The 26,062-nt window shown below is 41.7% G+C and overlaps 1 pseudogene; it reads left to right on the forward strand.

Moving 5' to 3' along the window:
• The first annotated feature begins 17,369 nt into the window (after positions 1-17,369).
• On the forward strand, positions 17,370-17,753 carry LOC150049645 (small ribosomal subunit protein eS24 pseudogene; annotated as a pseudogene).
• Positions 17,754-26,062: the final 8,309 nt, after the last annotated feature.

A 26,062-nucleotide genomic window follows, 5' to 3' on the forward strand; every position in this document is an offset into this window, starting at 1 on the left:
ACGTTAGCCAAATGCATTCAATGGGTCTCCAGAGGCAGGACTGAATTTGGGGGCACAAAGCAACGTGGGTCAGAGATGTTGCTCTCAGTATTAAGTAAGAGAAATTACAGGAATTTTACCTATTCCACTTGTGGCCCAGACTACAGAGACCATGTTTCATTAGGATGATCCTCCTCCCTCCTCCTCCTCCTCCTCCTCCTCCTCCTCCTCCTCCTCCTCCTCCTCCTCTTCCTCCTCCTCCCCTCCTCCTCCTCCTCCTCCTCTTCATCATTACTCACTCTTCCACTAAAGACATCTAAGTCACTGAAGGTGACTTAGTGCAATGAGGCAGAGCAAGCATCACACCCCAAGCCTTCGGACTCTTGGTCCAGTCATTCACCTTAGCACCTCCATCATCTCTGCAGTTGTCCTGTTTCTTACCTTCATGAACGACCCATTCTCCTCCTCTCCTGTCAGCTCCCTCTCCTGGCTGGCACTCCACCACCAACGACTTACACAGAATTTCCTGCACCTGCACACCTGCTGGCTGCTTGCTGCTTCTTATTTGTAACACAGGCACTGCCTCTCCCAAGTCCTTGGAACTGGGAACCCAAGAACCACCTCAAGGTTCTGACAAAATTCTCAGGCAGGGGCTGTAATTACTATCAAGCAGTAATCTATCTAAAGGATCTCTTCCTTCAGCGGGACAGAGTGTTCTGTCTTGCCTGCTGCCACCGAGGGCTGATTGCCAAGGATGGCGTCTCTCAGGGCTCGTACAAGATGTTCTTGGCAGGACCAGTTGCCAGGGGTAAATTCCAGGAAGCATACCATGACGACTACCTGGGGGCTTTGGGCAACTGTGCGATATGTCAGGAATATTCATGATTCTTAAAGACTGAGGGAGTTTAGAAAGCAAGTTCAAAATATGAGCAAATATTAATCATGTGCATATGCACATATAAGTGCTTTAAATGTGTTACTGAGATCAATTCTTTCTTTCTTCTTGATTGTGCTTTGGGTTTTGCATCCAGAGCTTGGTGCTTTAATGTTCTGCCACTTGAACCACATCTCTATTGCTTTGTTTTTGGAGGGGGGGCCTTTCATATTCTTTGTTAATCTATTGTTTTCTTCAGATGATTGTACAAAAGGGCTCCCATTTAACATGTCAATTTCTGTATATGGTGCATCTTGATTAGAGATATTCCTCTCTCATCCCACCCATTTCTTTCCCCCCTAGTTCAGTTTTCACATGAGTGCATAGAAGGATATGGTTCTATTTACCCATCATTCCTCTTTTGCATTTGTCTTTTTCCCTCCTTTGAAGCTCTGCCCCTTCAATCAAGACATATTTCAGCTTCTTGCTATTTATGTTGTTGAACCGCTCATTAATTCTTTGAAGGGATTGCATCTCCATAAACGATGCAAATCAAAACAACATTGAGATCTCATCTTACTTCACTCAGAAGAGCCATCATCAAGCATATGAAAAACAGCACTTGCTGCTGGTGAGGATGCAGAGGAAAAAGGAACCCAGCTACACTGTTGGTGAGAATGTAAATGAGTGCAACCACTATGGGAGACAGTGTGGAGATTCCTGAAAAAAGTAAAAATAGTTTTGTGTTTAGATAAGATTTTTGCTAAGTTTTTGCCCAGGCTGGTCTGGAACGGTGATCTTCCTATCTCTGCCTCCTGTGCCTGACCCTGGACTGAATTCTTACAACAGCATTGTGAGAGAGTAGAGACGTTACCCTGACAACTCTGTCTTTGTTTCCAGGCTCTTCTGCTCCATTCTGTAATACTTTTTCTCCCCTCCTTAGGCTGCGATACCATCTTTACATCTTTATCTTTCTTGCTCTCACCTGGTGATTCTACTAAGAAAGCAGGAACAGCTAGAACAGAATGTCCACAGCTACCACCTGAAGAGTCCATCAATATGATGTCAGGTCTACCTTGTGACCCTGGTGACACCAGCTCCATGCTTGTGCAGTAAGCATTGTGTACTCTAAGGGCCTTACATGGACAGTTTTCCCCGACACAAGCAGCACACCACTGCTCTCTGCTAGTCTTTCCCAACCTCCTTTGATTTCTCCCCTCTTAAGAAAAATTCCTGTCTTGGCTCAGTACGTTTCTGCAACTCTACACTGATTTTTGGGGGGTCTCCTTTGCTGCAGAACCTCACAAGAGTGTCTCTAATGTCCAGGAGCTGGTGGCTCATGCTTGTAATCCTAGCTAATGGGGGAGCTGGAACAGGCAGGATGGTTTGGGGACAGACTGGGCAGTCTGTGGGTCCTTATCTCAACTGGAGAAACCAGGAGAGATGGTTCATGCTTGTCCTATGGAAGGAAGTTAAATAGGAGGCTCACTAGTTGGGTGCATGCAGGTCAAGAAGTGAGACCCTATCTCAAATACAACCTTTTTATACATTAAAAAAATGCTTTCTTCCCACACTCCATGGATTCGCTTTCCCCATTCTGTGCTTTTAGAAAGCCTTGCAAGGGAATATGGATTATGGGTCTACCTAGCAAAAGAGGCCAGAGGTTGATGAGAAAGGCCACATCTGGCTCCAGGGAAATGGTTTAGAGAAACACTGTAGGCCTCAGGTACAGTGCCCTGGGCGGGAGCTCATTCTGAGAACTGTGGTTGATTTTCACTGGAACATTCCATCCCATATAGGAAACTGGTGCCAACCTTACCGCTTTTTGCAAGTGGTCATTGTCTCTTTGTGCTCAGTATTGTCTAGATTGGGCAGAGATTTCTATTGCCTCAGAGCCTTTTCTGGAGAAGACAGGCACTTTCTAAAAATTTTTATGGAATGGGTCATGCCTATTTATTGGGGTCTGAACAGAAAGGATATGTGCTGTGTGCTGTTAAATCACTGGAGGTCAGAGAAGTTCACAGGACAAATCCTCAAGTAATTCCATTGTTACACATGAACATCTGAAACCAGGGCGGTTACTTGCTGATTGGCTTAGTGGTAGGGCAGATGCAAAATGCCATCTTGGCCTTTGGATCCAGAACTGTTTACACTCCCTGGATGCCAGAGGGAAACGGGAAATCATATCACATCTGTCTGCTTCGACAAGGCCAAGCCTTGCTACAAGAGGCTACTAGAATAAGCCTTTGCAAGGACTCCTTCCTAACAAAATTGATAGGTACTGGTGCCAAAAAAGGTCTCCACAAAGATCTTGACAAGAACATTGTGGAAAACAGTCAAAACGGGAATACCCCAAAAAGCAGGCTGATTATAGTCACTGAGAGACAATCGTCCAATGTGAGAATGTATCTCATTAAAAGACTTCAGGGGAAGAATAGACACTGGTATATCTATCACAGATACAGAGTCAGTGGAAATGGCAATGAGACCCCTGGCTGCTGGAGGGAGGAGTTTTCACATTTTCTTTATAATTTCCTGCAGTTTTCTACAATGACCATTCCTTTTTTAATTTTTTTTAATATATTTTTTATTGTAATTAATAGAAGGGTTACATAATATTTGCCAGATAGATGGTGCATTAATTCCCATACATTGATACCCTTTCACATGTCTTGGTCCCCATTACCCTCCCCCCCAACCCCTCATCTTGTTTTCCCCCCTTCCCTATCCAATTTCAAATAACCAAATACAAATATATCCAATGTATCAGGTAACAAAGTGAGATACTGTAACAATATGAGATAACCAAGGGACAGCAAAAGAAATGAGAGATAACATAGTACCTTAAGAACAACAATCATTCATTATCTGGCTTATGTTTCTATATCCTAGAGATCCTTTCATTTAGCGTCCTACTATACGGCCTTTTGTATCAAGGTTTTGCTCTATTGCAAATCTCTGCTAGGAGAGCCCAAGGTTTCTACTGATTATGACAAATGAGGGAAACCATTGAGCCTAAGTTCCTTTGAGTCTGGCTTACTTCACTTAATATGATTTTTTCTAAGTCTTTCCATTTCCTAACAAATGGGGCAATGTCATTCTTTCTGACAGCAGCATAGAATTCCATTGTGTACAAATACCACATCTTGTTGATCCACTCATCAACTGAGGGACATATGGGTTGGTTCCATATCTTTGCTATGGTAAATAGTGCTGCAATGAACATTGTTGTGCTGGATTTTTCCATTTGTGAGTTAAAGGATGATTGTATTCAAAGCACAGGCTAGACACTTAGGAAACAAGGTAATAATAGGTGTGTGTGTGTGTGTGTGTGTGTGTGTGTGTGTGTGTGTGTGTGCATGTATTGTTTTGCTATCCCTAATAATTCCTTACCATTTGCTTTGTTGGTAATCAACAGGTGAAATTCACTCACACACTGCATATCATTTCAATCAGAGCTTGGTCCTTTATACTATTAGTCCTACAATATTTTTGGGGGGTTATTTTTTTATTTTATTGTAATTAGTAAAAGGGTTACATGATATTTGCCAGATAGAAGGTGCATTAATTCACATACATTGATACCCTTTTACATGTCTTGGTACCCATTCCCCCCCCCACACCCTCCACCGTTTTGGTTTTCCCTCCTTCCCTATCAAATTTCAAATATCCAAATACAAATAAATTCAATATATCAGATAACAAAGTGAGATACTATAACAATATGAGATAACCAAGGGACAGCATAGGAGATGAGAGACAACATAGTACATTAAGGACAACAATCATTCATTATATGGCTTTTGTTTCAATATTCTGGAGGTACAATGACCATTCCTTATACTGGTTGACTATGTCTTATCTGAAATGCTCAGAATCAGGAAAAATTGTATTTTCCCCTAAAATTTTTGGCACATATATATATATATCTGTCTCTCTATATAGAGAGATTTCTGGTTTCATATATACTTTATACACAGAATCTGAATGGTAAATTGTATATTGCTAATGTGCCTGTGTTTGGGAGGACCCGTCACATGAGGTGAAGTATGGAATGTCTCAATTGTGACATCACCTTTGCACTCAAAACATTTACAGTTTGGGGGAATTTGGGATTTTGAATTCTTACATTAGTGGTACTCAACCAGTATTTCTTTTTTTTTTTGAACTTTTTTTTCTTTTTTCTTTTTTCCTTTTTTTATTGTAATTAGTAAAAGGGTTACATGATATTTGCCAGATAGAAGGTGCATTAATTCACATACATTGATACCCTTTCACATGTCTTGGTACCCATTACCCTCCCCCCCACCCCCCCCACCCGTCTTGGTTTTCCCCCCTTCCCTATCAAATTTCAAATAACTAAATACAAATAAATTCAATATATCAGATAACAAAGTGAGATACTATAACAATATGAGATAACCAAGGGTCAACCAGTATTTCTTTTATATAGCTTTACCTTTTAGAACACAAAATGAATGTCTTTTTGATTGACTAGAGTTACTATCTAGTGAGAGTTGCTGATATGTTTCATAATTCTTAGGCTTTTACCATTTCTTATCTTTAGTTTAACCTTTTATTGTGTTTTTCTGACAGTCCTGGGCACTGTCCTTGGACACTTTTTGCTCAAGGCTAGTGCTCTGCCACTTGAGCCACAGCTTTTTCTGTGTATGTGGTACTGAGGAATCAAACCTAGGGCTTTGTACATGCTAGGCAAGCACTCTACCACTAGGCTTCACTCCTGGTACTCCTTTATTTTGGCATTAAAATGCCCTTTAGTAGTTTATTTAAAAATGCACTACAGGTGGCTTATATGCATATCTGTATGTGTAATATATTCTCTTCAATTTTTGCATTTTTAGAAAATCTTTTGTTTTTTGGTCTTTACTCTTGAGCAATCATTAGCAGTCAATGTAATTTTTATTACATTTTCCCCTCAGTGCTTTGAAGATGTTGTTCGATTGTCTTCTGGCATTGCTGTTGCTGATTGAGGACAGTTTAATGAGCATGTCTTTGTAGGTAATCTTGTCTCTCTCTTATGGCTTTTATGATTTTATCTCTGCTGTTCTGCAGTGTCACTACGCGATGCCTAAGTGGGGATTTATCTTTGTTTATTCTGCCTGGCACTTGGTGTACACATTCAATCTGAAGATTCATCATCTTTCATCAATGCTTTGCCTTTTCCTCTTTGAATACTGCCTTGCCATCAGTTTCTCAGTCTAGAAGTCAGACTTCTAGATGAACTGACATGTATGCTTTAGTTTTTGTTCTACCTGTGCTCTATGATTTTAACGATTGTTTTACTTTTTAAAATTAAAGAAGAATCTATGAACAGTGAAATGCATATGTCATATGTGTTTAATTCGATGGATACATAAACTCGTATAACCACAAGCCCAATAAAAAAAACATTTCCATCATTATGAACATCCCAGAACAACTCCTCCTGGTCTTTCTACTTCTCATACTTCCCAGCATAGTTCTTCCTGGTTTTGAATTTCTTATGAATGAAATTATGTCTGGTCTCTTTCACTCAACATGTTTTTGAGATTCAATCATGTTGTTGTATTTAGTAATAGATCACATTTTTCTAGCCGAGCAAGATTTCATTGTAGAAAAACATAAGAATTTGTTTAACCCATTTTCCTGAGCTGTATGTGGACCTTTAAGTAGTAAACTAATAATTATGGGGATCCTTTGGCACCTCCTATTACGGTGCTCTTCTTTCCAGAATTTACTCCTCCAATTTCTACCTGCTCCAGAATTCTATTCTCTGACATTGCAAGCTAATAAGGCTATAGTTTTCTGTTTGAATTGTAAGTATGCCTCAGTGAATAGACTGGGACCTACCACCGCATAACAGTACTTCTACGTCATTGTATGTAGTTTCCCCATCAAAGAACACAGCTCTTCCTTGGATAGATAGCTAGGCACGTAAGGAGGTAGATAGGCAGGTCAATAGATAATGTATATATATATATATATAGTATATGCAAAGATATATTTTCCAATATCTTTATACACAAATATATACAAACAAACAAACATACATACATACATACATAAGACATGTGTACGTACACACACAGGGGAGGGAAAGAGGAAGGGAGAGAGGGAAGAGAGGGAGAGAGAAGAGAAAAGAGAGGAGAGAGGAGAGAGGAGAGAGGAGAGAGAGAGAGAGAGAGAGAGAGAGAGAGAGAGAGAGAGAGAGAGAGAGAGAGAGAGAGAGAGAGAGATTGTCATGGTAGATAAAGGCTATTAGCCAAGGACATAGGCCCTTGAGAAACTAGAAAAAGGAAGAAAATGAGTATTTCCTCAGAATCATAAGAAACCATCTCCCGGTGTCATTTCTGATCTCTAGAGTTGCAAAAGAATAAGTTTATAGTACTCTAAATTTATGTTACCTTAATGTTTGTGTGCATTTGTTATTGCATGAATAGCAAGTTAGCCCAGGGACTACCTGAAGGCTAAAATGTGACCAAAGGCAAAGGATATTATGTAATCAAATTCCATGTCTCCAGTGGTGGGATTTCAGTCATGTGGGCAGGTAGCTTCCTGCCTTTCTTCCAGGGCTCTTCCAAGCTTTTTTCACTCCAGCTGACTTCCTTAGTGCTACCATTTTGGAATAGGTTTTATTCATCTAAAAATCTCCATTGTTGGTGTTCTTAAATAGGAGCATGCTAGCACACGAGCAGGGATGGAGTTAGAATCAATAGACACAGAAGAGGAAGCAGTTCTTAGCCCATAGGCTGGAGGCCTTGTGAGGTTGAGACACCAGGAAGAGAGGGGGAGAGGCCAGGATGGAGGAAGTCAGGACCAGGTATGTGGCTGGCTCCGTAAAGCTTTGCCCTTCAGGTTTCCAAGCTCATCAAGGTCATGTGGCATCCTCTAACAAACTGTCCAGAGGAACAAGTTGCAGTAAGAAACAAAGGAGATTTTGCTTCAGATTCTTCGGAGCAGCAATATGTCAGCAGCCCCCAGAGAGGCTGAAAGTAAATGAATCAGTGCTAGAAAGTGAAGGATACCATCCGCGCTGAATGGTGAAAAGGACTACCGAACAGTATCACCATCGATTTTCTCTGTAATTGACACAGCACCTGGGTTTGCCTGGGGCTTCTGCAGGAGGAAGCAGGAGCCATGTAGGCAGAGCTTGCTGGTGGTGGAATTTAATAAAAAATAAATTCCTTCTCTTCACGGTTCCTCATCCTCTCTCCTCTCTGCTTCCTTCAAGTCTTCCTTTTCTTTTCTCACCTCTCTCTCTCTCTGTTCTTCCCATTCTTTTGTTCAGAAAAAAGAGCTCAGGCCAATAGCTTCTACAATATGGGGAATGTGTTTTTGCTGCCTGTGACCTCAAGGACCTCAGGAAAGAAAAAAAAAATGTCAGCACTCTATCTTTCATGTTGGCTTAAATCTTGTTTGTACAGAAGCTCAGTAATTGTCCCAGAAAAATGTATCACTCACAGCTGCCATATCTGAGAATGGCCATCTGGAGTGGGATGCTGAGAAGCTTTGAGTTCCCCCATGAGGGTCCCGGCCATCGCCTCACCTGCCATGCACCTACTCTGAACTCACTGACAGAGCCTGGCCTGCCGTGTTGCTGGCTATGGATTTCATAAACCACTGATGCTGGGTCAGAAGGATAGTGTTCGAGACTCTGCTGAAATGAGACCCTCTGGAGGGTAAGCCTGTTAGTTGACATGGAGTATTGCTCCTGGTTGGAAGCTGCCTTGAGAAGGCCTGGGAGAAAAAGGAGGCAGATCTTAAAATAGAAGGAAGTGCTGGTTATGATTTTTTGGCTGCTTCTGTCTCTGTGGCAGAAAGATTGTCTGACCATCTCTCATTGTACCAGACATGCCTGCCCAAATATGCTCAGATAGTGTATTTCAGATACACTAGAAAACCCATACTGCAACAGGACAAGAGCTAGTCTTGGCAGAGATAAGCTTAATGTAAAAGAAGCCCAGTATCTTTCACTGTTTACCATTGGTTCATTTCATTTGTTTTTGTTTGTGTTGGAGTTAGGGCCAAATAAGGTCCTTATAAGGAAAGCAGGTGAAGTTTGACCTTAGACTGTAACAGCTAAATGTAAAACAATGGTAGTGTGGTAGGTGCTATGGAGAAGAGACGGTGAGGAGCTTAGAGGGAGCCAGCTTAGGTAAGAAGATTAGGAAATAGTTCCCAGAGGAAGAAATGTCTTGGTATATTGGGCACTGGTGAGAGGCTGAGATTGGGAGGTTGAAATTTGAGACCAACCTGAGCAAAGCTTCAGAAATCCCTATCATAACCACTGGCTGAGAGCAGGGATATCTATTCTGGCTTATATTCCATCTCATCTTCCCCTTTAGATGAGGATACTTCCATTCTTACTATTCCCTTTCTCTTTGAGGTATAACAATAACAATAGCCAATAGCCCCCCCCCCCTCTTTTTGCACTGTATCAAACTGCTAGGGAAAAGCACTGCACACAGGACTTCTATTGAGGGGTCCCACCTCCAGATGACGTGCCACAGAATAGTCCCACATACCAGGGACAAAGTGATGGTGTCAAGAAACTTTTGTGTGCGGTCCGTTTTGAGGGGAATACAGTGTGACAGCCAGATTTCAACATTCTAGTAAAGAACATTCACTTTTGTTGTTGGTTTAGTCTTTACAACAATGGACTCTGGGAGCTGGGTGTACTGATTCTCATTTTAAGGACAAGGAAAGGGAGGCACCTTGATGTTAGAAAGTGACCACCTTGGGCTGATACTCAAGGTTGGCATATGGCAAATTCTTGCTTCTTGCATGGAGATTTGCTGATCCCCCATGGCAGGATAGACTAAAAAGATGGCCTCAGGGGGTACCTGAGGGGGTTATGCTCCCACATAACCATCTGAATTATACAATTACTGTTCAGGGAAAAATACCACTGCACATGACTCTAATGTGAATATTCTGCATTCTCATTATGCATTATTTTTCTTCAATACTAAGGGCCACCGCTGTGGATGCATAGAATACTAATGCTCATTTTTGCCTGATGCTACACACACACACACACACACACACACACACACACACACCACACTCAAACTCTACGTAATATGATAACAAGGAAAAATCAGTCTATTCTCTCCTCCTCTCATCCATCCCTCACCTTACCTTTCTGGCCATCTTCGGTGAACTTGGGAGGATACTATGATTTCTTAGAGAAGAATCTGAAGTGAAAAGATCCAGAGATGTTTGGAGGAAGCCAGAATAAATACTGGTACTGGTGAACACTCTGGGTGAAGAACCTTTCTGTGACTTCTTTTCACTCAGACACGTGGCGGTTTCCTTATTTGAGTGTGGCTCCCCAAGAGGTGCACAGAGTCTTAAATCTCAGAAGATTATTGCCATTGTAGATACATTACAAAATCAAATAATCCAGAACATTTAGTGCTGGGGTGGATTTCAACATCTCACTATATCTGAGAACCACTGCTGCCTCTGTTATACTCACCTTGGTTCCCGTGCTTTCGGGGATTTGATGGAGGCAAGCAGTTAATGTGAGATTCTGGGCTAGACTGAGGGTAGACTCAGAATAGTATAAGGGGTCAATCTTTGAGGCAATATACATTTGCATCTAAGAGTCTTGGTCTGTATCTGCTTCTCCCTTGCTAAGTGGCAAGAATAATGACTCATCACTTACAGTCACCTACCAAGAGGTAGAAATAGCTGCAGAAAGTCTGGCAGTCCCACAGTTGTTTCCCTAAAGTACCATCGTTTGCCCCTTCTATTGCCCCTCTGAGCAAGATTCCCAGCTAGCGACTGGCTCTGTCATGACTTATACAACAAACTGACCCATGCCCTCAGCACATCAGGTCAGGCGTCAGAGTTAGTTTAGTTGTCAAGAATGTATAAATCTGTAAGAGATCACTAAAACTCTTTCTTTATCTACCCACCCTTTCCCACACTAACCTAGCCTAAACATCAGATGAACAGTTTTCGTCTATTCTTAGATTATTAAGGTTGTAGCTTTGGTTTATTTGATTTTGTCCTTGTTTTATCACCATTTGTGCTGGTAGTGAAGCATGGGGCTTTAGATGTTAGGTCAGTGCTCTACCACTCATCTACAATCCCAGCCTTGCATTTTTCCCCTTTAAATCACAAATGGATGTTACATTTTATCAACTACTCTTACTGGATCTACTTAGACAATCATAAAATGTTTCTCTTTTATTTTAATGTGGTGGATTATATTGATTTTTTTCCCCTTCTAATACAAAACCAAGCTCGCATTCCTGGAAGCAACCCAACTTGCTTATGAAATGTTATCCTTTTTATAGTCAAGAAAGAAAAGAAGAGAAAGATCCAGAGGCCCAGGAGATTAGATAAGGTTGATCTGACCACCCAACTACTGAGATGCAGAGCTGGTAGGTGAACAGACTCTACTTCACAGACCTTCCCTAGCCAGGCTCACAAGGCCACCATGGAGAAAAGTCAGAAGGAGTTGGGTGTTCCTGATGAGGAGGCAGCCATTTTGAGTGTATGATCAGGAATACAGGGGAGGAGGTCTTAGGAACAGGGAGCACATCTGACTCTCTAAAGGTAGCTGTTGGGAAAAGGGAGAGAGAAGATGAAGCAGAGGACGGCTTATTAAAACCCTCATGTGCTGCTGTTAAGCACCAGCCAGTGAGGCTGATATGGTGGGACACAAAACTTCCATGTTCTTCTCACTGCAGGATCTGATGTGTCTGGTCTGGTTGCTTCTCTGGGCCTCATTTCCATGCCTGTAAGATGAATATGGTAGTGCAATAGCTGCTTCAAAGGGCTAGAGCACACAGGAAGTGCAGCTCAGCTGCCCCTGCCCCCACTGCCTGCCTCAGCACATTCTTCTATCTCCAGCCACTTCTCCATTCTTTCCTATCACATCTATCTGAGAGTCAGGTATCGGACAGGGCCCCAGCAGCCTGCTGGATTGTCTGGAAGTGCTGCAAGCCAGAGCAAAGGACAGTTCAACCTCAGTTCTGACTCTGGCTGAGCTTTATGTCATTTCCTGTCAGTCTCAGAAAACACACTATTTTCCCCCCCTACAACATCTATACTTGGACTGTGAAGCATGTGGTACAATGACACATTCTCTATGCTGCATGTAAGGGGGAGGAAAGGCTCCTTTTAACATCTTTTTATGAAAAAAATAAGACCTAAGCGTGGGCAACACGCCTCACTTGTCTAGCTGCTGGCGCCCAAGTCTGTCTCTGAATGTGGAGGTGTGGGAAGAAATCAGGGTTAGGCTCACATGGTCTGTCCTGCTTCCTTCAGCAAGCAGCTCTGTGGCCTGTGAGGGTACCGGTGATTTCCTGGGATGACTTTGGGTCTCTGTTCCAATGAGGACCCTGTGTCTTGGCTATCCCTAAGCTGTTGCTGCTGTCCATCCATTTGCCTCATCATACCTGTCATTATTAATGGCTTCACAAGGCCAGTGTTGTCAACAAGAAATCACTGAGGAAGAGCAAGGCTGCTTTACCACTGGAGCCATATCTCCTCCTCTCTTTGTTTTTATGTTTTTTTTTTTCAGATAGGGTCATACTTTTCTTTCTTTGCTGGGACAACCATGAACCACAATCCTTCTACCTATGCTTCTCATGTAGCTAGAATTATAAATATATACTACCATGCTGGCTTGTTTGTTGACATGGGATCTTGCTAATATGTTTTCCAGGCCATTCTTGAACTTCCTCCCAGATAGGACACCAGGTCTGGTCTGTCTGTTTGTTAATTGAGTTCATTTATTTTGTTGCTTTTGAATTGTGGTTTTTAAATATATATATATATATATATACATATATATAATAGATATATATTTATATACTTATTTTTTTTTTGCCAGTCCTGGGCTTGAGCTCAGGGCCTGAGCACTGTCCTTGGACTTTCTCAAGGCTAGAGCTCTACCACTTGAGCTTCAGCACCACTTCCGGCTTTTTTCTATGTATGTGGTACCAAGGAATCGAACCCGGGTCTTCGTGCATGCTAGGCAAGCACTTTAACCACTAGGCCAAACTCCCGGCCCTTATATACTTATTTTTGTAATTAATTCCTGATCAGATAGATGTTTTAAGTAACAATTACTATCAATCTTCATTTGATAGAGATAAATAAATCAACCATGGTGGTAATCACATTCTGTGTGTTCTATAACAACATTTATGGAAGAGTTGATTAAAAGTAAGCTTTGTCACAGGGCTGTAAATTATACTTGGGGAGAAATTTAGGAGATCTTAGGGTAGGTAGGTTATGAGAAGTGTCTGCAATGAAAGCTCAAGAAAACTTTAATGCAAAGTTTCTTGGGAGGAGGGGTGAGCTTAAATAATAAGTAAATGATGACTGTTACGGGATTTGAAACAAGGTTTATCTGAAACCAAATTTATTTCCTAACCTTTGCTTTGTCTCTGTTAGAGCCCAGTGATCAGTTGTTTTCTACTTCTGCAGGTGGTAGATTAGGAGCAGTGGATTAAATGCCAAAGAAGAGGGAGAGTTTAGATTTGCTCAAGGAATTCATTATGTAGTTTATAGTTTAATTCCAGAAACTTTGAAACCTATAACAGTCCTTTAGTCTAATGGTTTTGAAAGCAATGGGAATTTCTTGTTTCAACACTGACATTGTGTCCACATGTCATCAAGAGAATTGACTGGCAGGAAACAATTTAAGCAGTTAGTCTATTGGCCATTGGAATCAGTCTACTCTGAAGGCTCTCACTTGTGCCTATCTTCCTGAGTCAGATCCTACTAGCATTTGTTTCACAGATTCCTTATGGAGATGTCAACAGTCTTCCAGGTGGTCTTTCCAGATAGAAGCAGGAAGTAGAGGTGAGCAAATGCTTGATTTGCCTCCATGTCTTATAAGGGACAGTCTACAATTGGCTAGAGAAAGAAAATGCTCCCTGGGTCAGAAAACTCAGACCCAGGGAAGCCACATATAACCAGTCTTGAACACATGATGGAGTTGATCCAGGGTAGCTAACTTCAATACCTCAGAAGTGAAAGTGTACAGAAAATGACCCAATGCAACTAAAGCCAAGAGAGATGAAGCTTTCAAGGTAGACAGCCACAGTGGTTCTCATTCTGGGACATCTGCCTGGTGATTAAAATTCCAGAAATGGCAAGGGAAAGGCTTGTCCTAATACAGCATGTACTCTCCCTCAAAACTCTGAGGCCAGGAGCCTTACATATCCAAATCATTCAGGACACCAAGGGTACAATGGGTGCTCAGAAACCTCAAAAACAACAGCAACAACAACAATAAATGATTCAGTACTGTGTCATCCTTGGGCATCAGGAGAAAATGGGGATCTTGGGGACTCCTTTAAAAGGGAGTGCTGAGACACAGAGGAAGTATGTTTGTAAAGTGAGGATGGGCGATTACAAACGTAAAGATATTTTTAAAAGCCTGTTTAGCTAGAGCCTGTTTGTGTGCTGAGGTGTGAAACTCTATGAATGCATTATCGGCAGTGCCTTAGATAGGTTTGCTGCATATGCTTTGGGTAGGGCAGGCTCCTTCTTCTCAGATTCCCTGGAGGCAGAGAGACCAACAGGACCACCTGCTACTCTAATGATCTAGCCCTCTCCCACAATTAATGCCGGAGATGTTTTGGTCTTTAAAGGAGCAGGGTCAGCTTGTTCCTTTAAAGGGTAAAATTTCTCCCACTGGAAGCTGCTAGTACATGCAGCAATTTGACTGGAATTGGAGCTAGTTCAAATTCAGATGTACTGTGATAGACTTAGTATAAACACAAGAACACAAAAGTAGTTTCTTGTTAAGTTTATATTGGTTACATATTAAAATGACAGTGGATGCTGGTTTTGATATATTGGATTAGTACATTTAAATCGCATATGTGGCTTACATGGTATTTCTAGCTCTATAGTCCTGCTACAGAAGACAGTTTGTCTTGGGCTCCATTCCTAGAAAGTTTTTATTCCATTTAGGTCTTGAAGAAAATTAGAAACTTTGAGGAGCGAAAGAAACAAGTGGGGAGGGAGGAAGGAGTATGGGATTTGGCTTGGAAGAAAATACATCTGTCAGAAACTACAAGGTGCATTCAGCAGAAGAAGGTAGACCAGTTGGTCATAAACCCATCTCTCAGTTTCCATATATTTAAACTTATTCTTTGAGGGATTGTGATTTCACCAGTGGTAATTTTCTGAGAACTTGCCAGGTGCCAGGGGATGTACTCTCTGCTTTATATTATCTGCATAATTATCTAATTTTCCTCACATTACACATGATCCAAGTAGAGAGGTAAGAAATAGGACAAATCAGGAGGCATCATAGAGATGGTAGTTAAGGGACAAGCCAGTAGGTACAAATGTTGTACCTTAGTAGAGATCCTCATGACAGATACCTGGCAAAATGGCTCTTTGACAGCATAGACTCATTAAACATTCATTGACTCACCACCTTCTCCTTGCCCTTCTCATTTTATTCTGCCTCCTTCCCCATTCCCATTACCTCTTCCCAGGAAAATGCAACCCTTTTCTTGATGTGTAGTACACAACGAATGGTCATTAACATCAGAGGAACCTGAGTGTGGTGTCAAGTTACACTTACTGGCTGAGTAACTTATATACCAGAAGGAAGTAATACCACTTCCTCCTGCTGGGATTTCATGACATGAGGATACAAAGTATGTACAGACTGAGAAAAGATACACAGTAAATACCAGCCAGGTTCATTGTTGATTCTTTTCACATAATTCATATTTGGAGCTCTAATTTTTCTAGATCTCAGTTGCAGAAGTAGGTACTGAGAGGCTAGGAATTATACAGGAGAAATATCTACACTGAGGTCTAATGGACACTCCTCCCTACCTCCACCCCAGGAAATTCACTCCTTACTCCATTTGTATGTTTCTCTGGATCTGAAAACTATAAATTTCTTCTGTGATTCTTAAACATTTCCTAGAACTATTTTGAGAATGTTTTTGCCTTTGAAACTTCTTTTTCCTTTTGGAGAGTAATAGAGTTTGAACTCAGGGTCCTTCACTTGCTAAGACAAGAGCTGTGACCCTGAGCCATGAACACAACTCCTTTTTGCTTTCTTTTTTTTCTTTTTCTTTTTTTTTTTCCAGGTAGGGTCTCTTTTTTTTTTTTTGCCAGTCCTGGCTTGAGCTCAGGGCCTGAGCACTGTCCTTGGACTTTCTCCAGGCTAGAGCTCTACTACTTGAGCCTCAGCACCACTTCTGGCTTTTTTTCTATGTATATGTTACCAAGTAATCGAACCTGGGTCTTTGTGCATGTTAGGCAAACACTCTACCACTAGGCCAAACTCCTGGTCCCTCATTGTTTTTTTTCTTCTAAACCTGGGGCCAGCTTTGGACAGTGATGCTCCTAACTATGCCTTCTAAATAACTATGAATGAATCTGGCTTGTTTGTTGAGATGGCATCTTGTCTAAATTTTTGCTTAGGCTAGCCTTGAAACACCATCCTCTTTATTTTTGCTCCCCCCAACTATCTGGGCTTACAGGAAATTCTAACACAATAATCCTTTAACCAATCATGTACCTTAGGTGGGCACAAGGAAGACGAGTGAGGACATTTTCTACCCTTAATGTTGGAGGGCAACATATTGGGACAGAGGGTGCTTGCAACCCTTTTTGTTGTTGTTGTTGTTCCAGTACTGAGGAGGTTTTGTCTTTGCTAGGCTCTACCATACCATTTTTGGCAATTTTTGAGATTGTGCTTCGCTTTATGATTGGACCAATTTGGAATGTGATCTTCTTATTTGTGTGTTCCCATGTTGCTAGGATGACAGGCATGCACCGCCATACCCAGTCATTGGTCAAGATGATGAAGTCTCATGGACCCTTTTTTCTTTTTGCTCAGGTTGATCTTGAACTGTAATCCATCTCCCAAGTGCCACCTGCCAAGTATCTAGGATCATAGGCTTGAGTCACTGTATCTAGCTGCAACTTGTGTTTTTGCTTCAGTTCAGGTCATCAGTATGAGATGGCTTTGGATAAAGTCCCTTCTCCAGACTGGATCTCAGTATCCTCAACAGCCTAACGAGGGGATAAGTCAAAGGTTTTTAGCTCTAGAGATCTTAAATGGTAACTCTGGGGGGTGAGCTGTTTTGTTTGTAGGCAGTGCAGAGCCTCACACAGTTTCTGGTATGAACTTGATAGATCCTTGTGCTACTGGCAGATCTCCCACTCAGCAGGGTAGATGCTGTTGATCATAAACCATGTCTTAGATGAGAGGGATGGCAAAGGGATGGAGCAGATGAATAGTCAAACTGAGCAAAATAGGAAGCTCATGACATTTTCTTATCGTTCTCATTCCTATGTCATGTGCTGCTGACTGAGGCTGAATCTACACCTAGCAGAAAATGATAAGAAAATGGATCACAGTAAAACTACTTAGTTCTGGCAAAAACTCCTGAGCATATTGAAAAAAACACACACGCAATAAATAAGACGTTTTTCTTGTTCGCTTAATAAGGTAAACTCTTCTTTTTTTCCTACCCTAGGTGTCTGAATGTCTGCCACCATTGTGAATGACACAGTAACTATCTGGACAGGAAGTTCATGACCAATTGACTAATTCAGAGGAAGCAGATGGTTATTGATGTCCTTTACCCCAGAAAGGCAACAGTACGGAAGACCGAAATCAGGGAAAAACTTGCCAAAAGTACAAGACTGCACCTGATGTCATTTTCATATTTGGATTCAGAACCCATTTTATGGTGGCAAGACAACTGGCTTTGGCATGATTTATGATTTCTTGAATTATGCAAAGAAAAAGGAACCCAAACACAGACTAGCAAGACATGGCCTGTATGAAAAGACAAAGACCTTAAGGAAACAGCAGAGAACACATAAAAACAGAATGAAGAAAGTCAGATGGACTGCAATGGCCAATATTGGAGCTGGCAAAATGTGAGCTGGAGATTGGATAACAACCAAAGGAATAAAGATCCTGCAATGACTTGACCTGCGGCGATGACAGATTTTTCATGAAGGGATTAATAAAGCGGAAAAACCTTTTAAAAAAGATAAAATTCTTCCTTATTTGGATCCCAGAGTAGGTTCCCAGTTAGTGCTTAGTGTATTACCTTAAATTGTACTGATGAAAAATTCTATTTATTATTTTTTGTTTGGTGGAGGGGGATTGATGTACTGGGGATTGAACTCAAAATCTTATGCTTGCTAGGCAGGCACTCTACTACTTGAGCCATGTTTCCAGCCATTTTGGTTTTGAGTGTTTTTCAGTTAGGTTCTTGTGCTTTTGCTTGGGACCACAGGCTTGTGACACAAACACATTTTTTTTTTTAAAGTTTAAGATCTCTCTAACTTTGCCTAAGTTGTCCTTGATTGGAATCTTCCTCTTTCTATCTCATGAGTAGCTAGGGTTACAAGTCTGTACCATCATATCCTGTCTGGCATATCCTATTTGAATGACTGCTGGGCTGGTAGAGTGCTTGGGTCTAGCATGCATGAAGACCCAGGTTTAATTCCTCGGTACCATATACATATAAAAAAGCCAGAAGTGGTGCTGAAGCTCAAGTGGTAGAGCTCTAGCCTTGAGAAAGTCCAATTACAGGGATCAAGCCCTGAGCTCAAGACAAGGACTGGCAAAAAATGAAAAAATAAAAATAAATGACTGCTGTGTGCCATGACTATTTGTTTGGCAGACCCAAAAGAACTATTTCTTTCCCAGAAGCTCAAAGGCCCCTCTTAAGTGTATGCCTCTCCTCCAGGTGAACACTTGGCACTCAGAAATAATAAATAATAACCAATATCCTAGGACTGAAGGTGCACTGTAGCATGTACACTGTGACTGAAGTTGTGAGTTCACTTCTATGCAGACAAGATAAAAAAGGGATGACAGGTTGGGTGTTTCTGTGAGAAGAAGCAGCAGGAGCGAGTGCCTTTACCTGAGGGAGAGCCATTGACTGGGACTTGTAACTCATTTCTTTCAGTCCAATTCTTCCTAGAGGAAGAATTTTGCACTTACAGAGCAAAACATGGAGCATTACACAAAATGGCACATACTGGAGGTTCATAATTGTTTTAACATGGTAATTTTCATTATAGCGCATTGATTTCACGTATGGTGTCTTCACATTTAATCTCATTTTTTTTTTCTTGAGCTCAGTGTCTGAGCACTGTCCTTGTGTTTTTCTCAAGGCCAGAACCCTACCACTTTAGCCACAGCACCACTTCCAGCTTTTTCTATATATGTGGTACTGAGGAATCAAACCGGGGTCTTTGTGCATGCTAGGCCACTCTACCACTAGGCCAAACTCCTGGCTCCTTAATCCCATTTTCCAATATTACTCTATCTGAGAGTGTAAGAAAGGTATCTGTTCTTCCTGCTCTCCTGAGTTTTTCCATGTGCTCTGGGAGGTGTGAGGACAGACTGGGCCTCCCTAGATGCAATAGGATGGTTCTTGCTTTTGGTTATGTTTCTTTCTAAAACTTCATCGATGGTTGAATGAATGCTTATGGGAGGAAAGAAGGCTAGAGCTCCGATTTTCCAGTTAGTTACAGCTCTATAAGTAGATATGTAGGAAATGGCTGCTTGCTTGAGAGAGGCAGGATGGATTAGTGTGGCTGGCTTTGGCTGGGCATTCAAGGGACCTGACTTCTATCTGGGCTAGGTTTTGCACTGGCATCCTGTATTTGGACACGGAGTCAGGTTTGTCCTTTTTGTTTCCTCATTGTTGAGTGAGAAGGATGCTTGGGATCACAGCAGCGCTCCTGAGAGATGCTTCCTGAACTCAGGGCTCAAGGTTGACAGTGCTGCCCCCTCCCCCACCCCAGAAATAGTCAACACTGAATGAGCACTGGGATTTGTTCTTAGGTTAATTTTCTTAGGCCTTGCAGATAGCTCAAGAGAGTGGGTGCAGCTGGTATTATTGTTTTAAAGATGAGGTACAGAGAGAGAAAATATGGGCCCAAAGTCATTCAGCCAGTGAAGGACGAAGCTGAGTGTTAAACTCAGGCAACATGAGCTCAGTCTCTGTGCTCACATCACTAACCACACCGTGTGAGAAGGCCGACTCTGAGAAGTTTTACAGCAAGCAAACTGGTCTAAATTTGTTCAACCCAGAAATTTCTTACCTAATGCAACTAAAGAACCCTTGGGAAGACAACTTGGGGTGATGGTTGAAAGCAGAGCCTCCTCAAATGTGGCTGGGCTTAAATCCTTCCCTTCTGCTTGCCATCACCATAGCTTTGTGTGAGTGCTCAGCCTCTCCCAACCCTACTTCCCACAGCATTACTGTGGATAGCAATGATAATAAGGCTGCTGGAGGAACTTGGAAGTATACTATGAAAAGAACTCTTTGCATAGTAGTTGGCATAATGTCAGTTTTCGCTCTAGTTAATAAATAAAGACTGACATCCATCCACATTGGCATATTATAGAGAAGCCAGCTTTTAAAAATGCACATACCAATGTATACACACAAAGAGAGAGAAACTATAAAAATACATGTCTCTGCATAATGATGTGGAGACATATACATAGCTGAGTCTACAGGATATTTTTTTCTTTTCCTCCTTTTTAAAAAAAATATTTTGAGACAAGGTCTAGCTATGAAGCCCTGGCTGGTATTGAACTTGGGATTCTCCTACCTCAGCCTCCTAAGTACTGAGATTACACATGTGTACCATCATGATGAATAAGAAGTAATATCTCTGAGATACTTTGAGAAATGTCAATCTAACAATGAATAAATTCCTTTTCTTTTCTTTTCCCTTTAGTTTGATGTCTACATTTTTTTTGTAGTACTGGAGTTTGAACTTGGGGACTCATGTTTATCAAGTCTACCACTTGAGCCCACTCCTTTTGCTTTAATAAAAATTATTGTTGTTGTTTTTGTTTTGCATGCAGGTCAGCTGGGCCCTCTATCCTCCTGCTTATGCTTTCCACATAGACAGGGTAACAGGCATGTATGTACTACTATGTTCAGCCTCTGTTGAGATGGGATCTTGTGAACTTTACCCTTGGCTTGGCCTCAAAACGTGATCCTTCTAATCTCCACCTTCCCAGTTACTGGCTATCACTAGCTTGATTTATGCTCCTATGTTCTAAAATGCTAGCATATTATTTAAAGTATATGTGGGTTTTCTGGGTGGAGAGAACTCACACTAACAGCTCCCTCTTTGCTACCCATAGACCTGTGGTGCTAAGTGAAATGGACAGAGATATCATTCTATACTCATGCTTCATCTCCCAAAATGCCTAGCACCAGGCTCAGCAAACAGTGGGCACCCAATCAATATTTGATCTATTTGAGAGAGGCTGGAATGATCCATTTCAAACACCAGGCATAACCTGGGAGCTCACTGATTAAACAGAAGAGTCCTGCAATCTTTTTTTTTTTTCCAGTCCTTGGCTTGAGCTCAGGGCCTGAGCACTGTCCTTGGACTTTCTCAAGGCTAGAGCTCTACCACTTGAGCCTCAGCACCACTTCTGGCTTTTTTCTATGTATGTGGCACTGAGGAATGGAACCCAGGTCTTTGTGCATGCTAGGCAAAACTCCAGCCCCTTGCAACCTTTCTTGAATGCCACTGCTCAGTCTTTGCTGAGGGGAACCAAAGGTCTGAGACCCAGGGTCCAGGAGTCCTTCTTGTGGGTCAATCTTTGGCCAGCTTCCCAGGATCTGAGGTGCTCTGGTCATTCTCACTCAGATGGCCAGGACATCCATTGAGTGACATGATGAAAGAAGGTTATTCTTTGTTCTCTCTGTTCTTTGCTTTAAAAAAGATCTGCAAAAAAACAAAAACAAAAACAAAAAAAAAACAACCCCCAAAATGAACTGTAGACCTTTCTCTCCCTAGGCCTTTGGTTTTTCTCTCTTCCTATGTGGGGAAGAATGGAATAGAAGTTATCTCCCAATAACTGGTGATAACATACACATAACATACATTATAAAGTCTTATAAAAGTATCATGACATGGAATCCTAGAGGCCCAGGCCCAAGGTGTTAGAAGTCAGAAGAATGCTTGGAATCAGACATTCCATGCAGATCAAAACTCTTCCTAAAACTGGCAGTATCTGACAGGTTTTAGAACAGTTCAGTCATAATAGGGGGCTTATATCACAGTACTCAAAAATGTCTTACAGACATGACATTTGGTTTTATTCATTTGTTTTAGTTTTTCATTATTCTTTGTAGCATAATTGATATTTGCTTAGTGAAATAACAATTGGCTTATATAGAAATCAGTATCCAGTGGATTTCTATGAATCCACAATGAAGATTTTCTGTTGGATATAGGAGTTTGTCTGATGCTTTTGCTATTGTAAATTCTCTGACAGATAATTTTGCATCTAAACCTTTGTATGCTTGTGACTATATCCTTGGGAGATCACATGGAATCATCAATAGGTCAAGGAAATGTAGGTGTTAAAGTTGTGTAATCGCCTTGAAGCAATTCACAAAACTCTCGCTAGTTCTAATTTTATTCAGATTGATTTGTGTGTATGGATATGAACAGGAGAAAGATGGGACTGAGAGAAAGAATTTAAATAGTCAATGATTTTTCTAAAGCTGTTTATTTTAATCCAACCTGCTGTGCTTGAAAGTCTGCTGTTCTTTCAAACAGACTTACGATTTTAGATTTGGTTTGTCTCTGATGTAAATTTGCCAAACATCTTAATTTGTAACTAACATGATTATGAAGAATATGAGTTTCTTTCCAGCATAATCCTAATGGGCTTAAATAGTGGTTTCTAAGGAGTTGTGGATGGTGGTGGTAATGATGGTGGCAGTGTGTGTGCATTTGTTGTGCAGTTTGTAGCCCCCTGATCAAGGCTTGGTTGTTTCAGGAAAAAAAAATGGAAGAAGAAAATCTGTTTTTGAGATGCTCAGGGGAAAGAAAAGACATGGCATGGGCCATTTATCTTGCCAGGACAAATGTTAGAGCAGGGAAGAACTGAATTAGGAAAACTAGCTTGTTGGGTGTGCAGAAGAATTAAGATTCTTTTTACTTAATGTGGTAAGAAATCACTTTTCATTGTAAAAAAAAAACAACCCCAAACCAAAAAAACCAGAAGCTGTAATATCTTCTTTCTTCTCCTCCTCACCCGGCACCATTTTTTTGTCTGTTTTCTGATTCCCACACTGCAGGCTTGCCGTCAGATGAGGGGCAGGGGGCAGGGTTGCTGAGTATCTGTGGTGGACACAAACGTGTGCACAGACACAGGGCCCTGTGGACCAGACCTTCGCACTCAGAGGTCACGTGTCCCGAATTGCCTGACCCAGGAGGAAGGAGAGGACTTGGCTTATTCATGAACCCCCTTGCAGGATTGCTCCTGGAAGCAGCTGTCTAGTGGACAGTAACAAGGGAGGTAGCTTCTGCTTAACCCTCTCTTGACCAGACCTGTGAGTCCTGAGTATGGGAGTGAGATTGTCATTCAGGGAAAAGGGAGGCAGATCCTGGCTCTTCTTGTGACCAAGTGGGGGATGCTGGGAAGCTTGGGGTTCTAATGTGTCACGGAGGGCTGATGATGGGCTAGTCTTACCTGAATCCTTAGATAGAAGTCTCTCCCATTGTTCCCTTTTCGGTACTCTCATAGAATATTGTGTGTGTGATGACATTCACTCTGTTTGCATTCTGTATTCGATGGTTCTTCTGTAGCAAGGGAAGTCTTCAAGTCAGACAGGCATAATCTATCCAAGTGACTTAGCAGTTACATGACTGATGGGCGCTTCCATGTGGACCTTCAGAGACCAGGTCCCTGCCTCCCCTTCCCTCCTTACCCACTGGTGCCAAGATTGAGGCTGACACTCCAGTCCTCACATCCTTCCTTAGTTTTTCACTCGAAACCGACACTCTGTCACTTGAGCCATATATCCACTTCCAGCTTTTTGTTAGTTAAATTTGAGATAAGAGTCCTTCAGATTTATCTGCGTGGACTGGCTTTGAGCCTCCATCCTCAGATTTTAGCTTCCTGAATGGGTAAGATTACAAGCGTGAGCTACCAGCACTCAGCTGGTCTTTTGTTTCTTTTAGCTCTGCTGTCCTCTTGACCCTTGGAGTTGTACATATCCAGCCAAAACGTAGGGGAGGATGTGGGAAGGAACGCCTCCTCAGCCATCTTAGCTTCTGAGTAGATTGGGTTACTTCTGCTCTTACTCATTGGAGAAACAGTCCATGGTTCCACCTGGATGCAAAGGAGGCTGAGAACTCCAGTCTTCGGCCCAGCTGCTGCACCCAAGACAAGTTCACAGGCACACAGGCGAGACCTAGGAAATGTTGGCTGACTGTTTACCATTTCTTCCTCAACTAAACTCCCTGTGAGGACACAGCACCACCCTTTCTCCATTTCAGCTCCCCGTATATCTCCTGACAGGTGCTCAGTGGAGTACATTTGCATCATGTGTGTCTTTCCTTTCTGTAAATGTAGTTCCAGGCAGAAAGAAGAAAACCAATCAGAATTGGACCTGTAAGTTGGTTGTAAATCCAAGAAAATGGGTATACGCGTAAAATACTGGGTTGCAAATGACAGACTGTGAGCCAGGCCTGCCCGTGGTTTGCTCTTGTTAATGAAAGTGCATTAGAACAGAGGCATGCCTGTTTAAATTGTCCACAATATAAACTACTTTCATGCCATAATGGAGGAGATAAGTACTTATAACAGGCTACAAAGTAAACATATTTTCTCTTTACCCCTGTTCAGAAAAGTTTCTAAACCTGCTTTACAGAAAGAACATGATTTGGGAACTAGAAATGGAAAAAAAAAACAACCATGGAGGAACTAAAATAGTGGTTATCTAAATTTAGCAAAAAAAGTAAGGGACAATTCTGTAAATCATAGAGGATTTTAGGGCAATGAAACTATTCTGCATGATATTATCACAGTCACATACATGGACATTATACAATTGTCAGAACCCCACCAATTATTATGGTGGTGACAGAGAAGCTAATCAGGGCATGTTTACGGGAGAATAGACAGTGAAGGCCAGGAGGGACTGGGTCTAAAGGACCCAAGCAGGAAGACAGCTCAGTCAGCCTTTCCTTTAACTCATCCAATAGCTTGAAACCATAATCTCAGAAACAGAAGTGCTTTTGGAGAGTGAAGTGCATCAAAATGTCAGAAGCTAAGTCTTCAGAGAGCCAAGATGGAGCTTCAAGTCTCTGGGGTGAGTCTCAGAGTGATGAGGTAGTCAACAGACGATTAAAGGCCATTGAGAAGCTGGACTTTAGCCACTGAGATCTTCCAGATGGTTTCAAAATGGATTTCGGATGTGGCACAGGTGACAGGGGGACCAAGTTAAGGTGAAGGTGGAGAGCATGGCCTTTGAGTGCTGGGTGGCTCACAAATGCTGGTGGGTTCAAACATTTCTGACCCGTGGGGAAGTCTGGTAAGAAGGCCATCTGCTCTGTGCTGCCAATTGATGTGGTGGCTTAGGTGTTTCCATGCTGACACAAGGAACCACTTGCATCTCAATAATTTGCACTTATGGGAATCTTTTCTTTGGAAGACCCCATTGTCTCATTTTGATGGGTGCAAGTATAATCACCTTATTTTGGTGGACCTGAAAGTTCAAACACTTTTTTTTTTCTTTTACGATTTCAGGTCAAACTCAGTACAAACATGAGACTTCATTAGCTGTACCTCAGCTCTGAGAGGAAATCTCATAGGATTCAATATTTACAGCATAGGAAGTGTAGGGATTTTCCTAGAGGGAATGAGTTGGATAATGTCAGGTCTCTAGAGAGGCCTGGGGTTCTTAAAAAAAGACCCTTTCGGTCAAGACACTCCAACATACTTGGTCTTGTCTATTATACATGTTGATATACACTGAGGACAAAAGCATGCCAGTCAGCACATAAAAGCCTCCTTGTAGCTTTAGATCTATTAAATATATTTAATAAGCCATTCTCTCTCTTTGACCCCAGATCTCCTCATCTATAAGAGGTGGCTGTGGCAGTGGTGTAGAAAAGTATACTACCACAGCTTTCAGGGAGGACCTAGGGTCCCTAAGAGAGGAGGAGAATGAAGCTGTCTGTGTATTTGTTTCGTGGGAGGACTTGGCTTGCCTTCAGAGACATAAAATACAGTCCCAATTCTTTGAAAGTTAATAGCAGGTCATAATCCCCTGACTATCTTTAAAAATAGATTGTGTAAACCATTACTTAACAATGTGCTGTTGTGCTGAAGGTGGGAAGGGCAAAGAAAGGGAGGGAAAAAGGGTGAATACATGAAATCATGCTATTCAGTGTACATGA

The sequence above is a fragment of the Megascapheus bottae genome, chromosome 19 (assembly GCF_031878675.1).
Source record: "Megascapheus bottae isolate mThoBot1 chromosome 19, mThoBot2.hap1, whole genome shotgun sequence".
Taxonomy (NCBI): domain Eukaryota; kingdom Metazoa; phylum Chordata; class Mammalia; order Rodentia; family Geomyidae; genus Megascapheus; species Megascapheus bottae.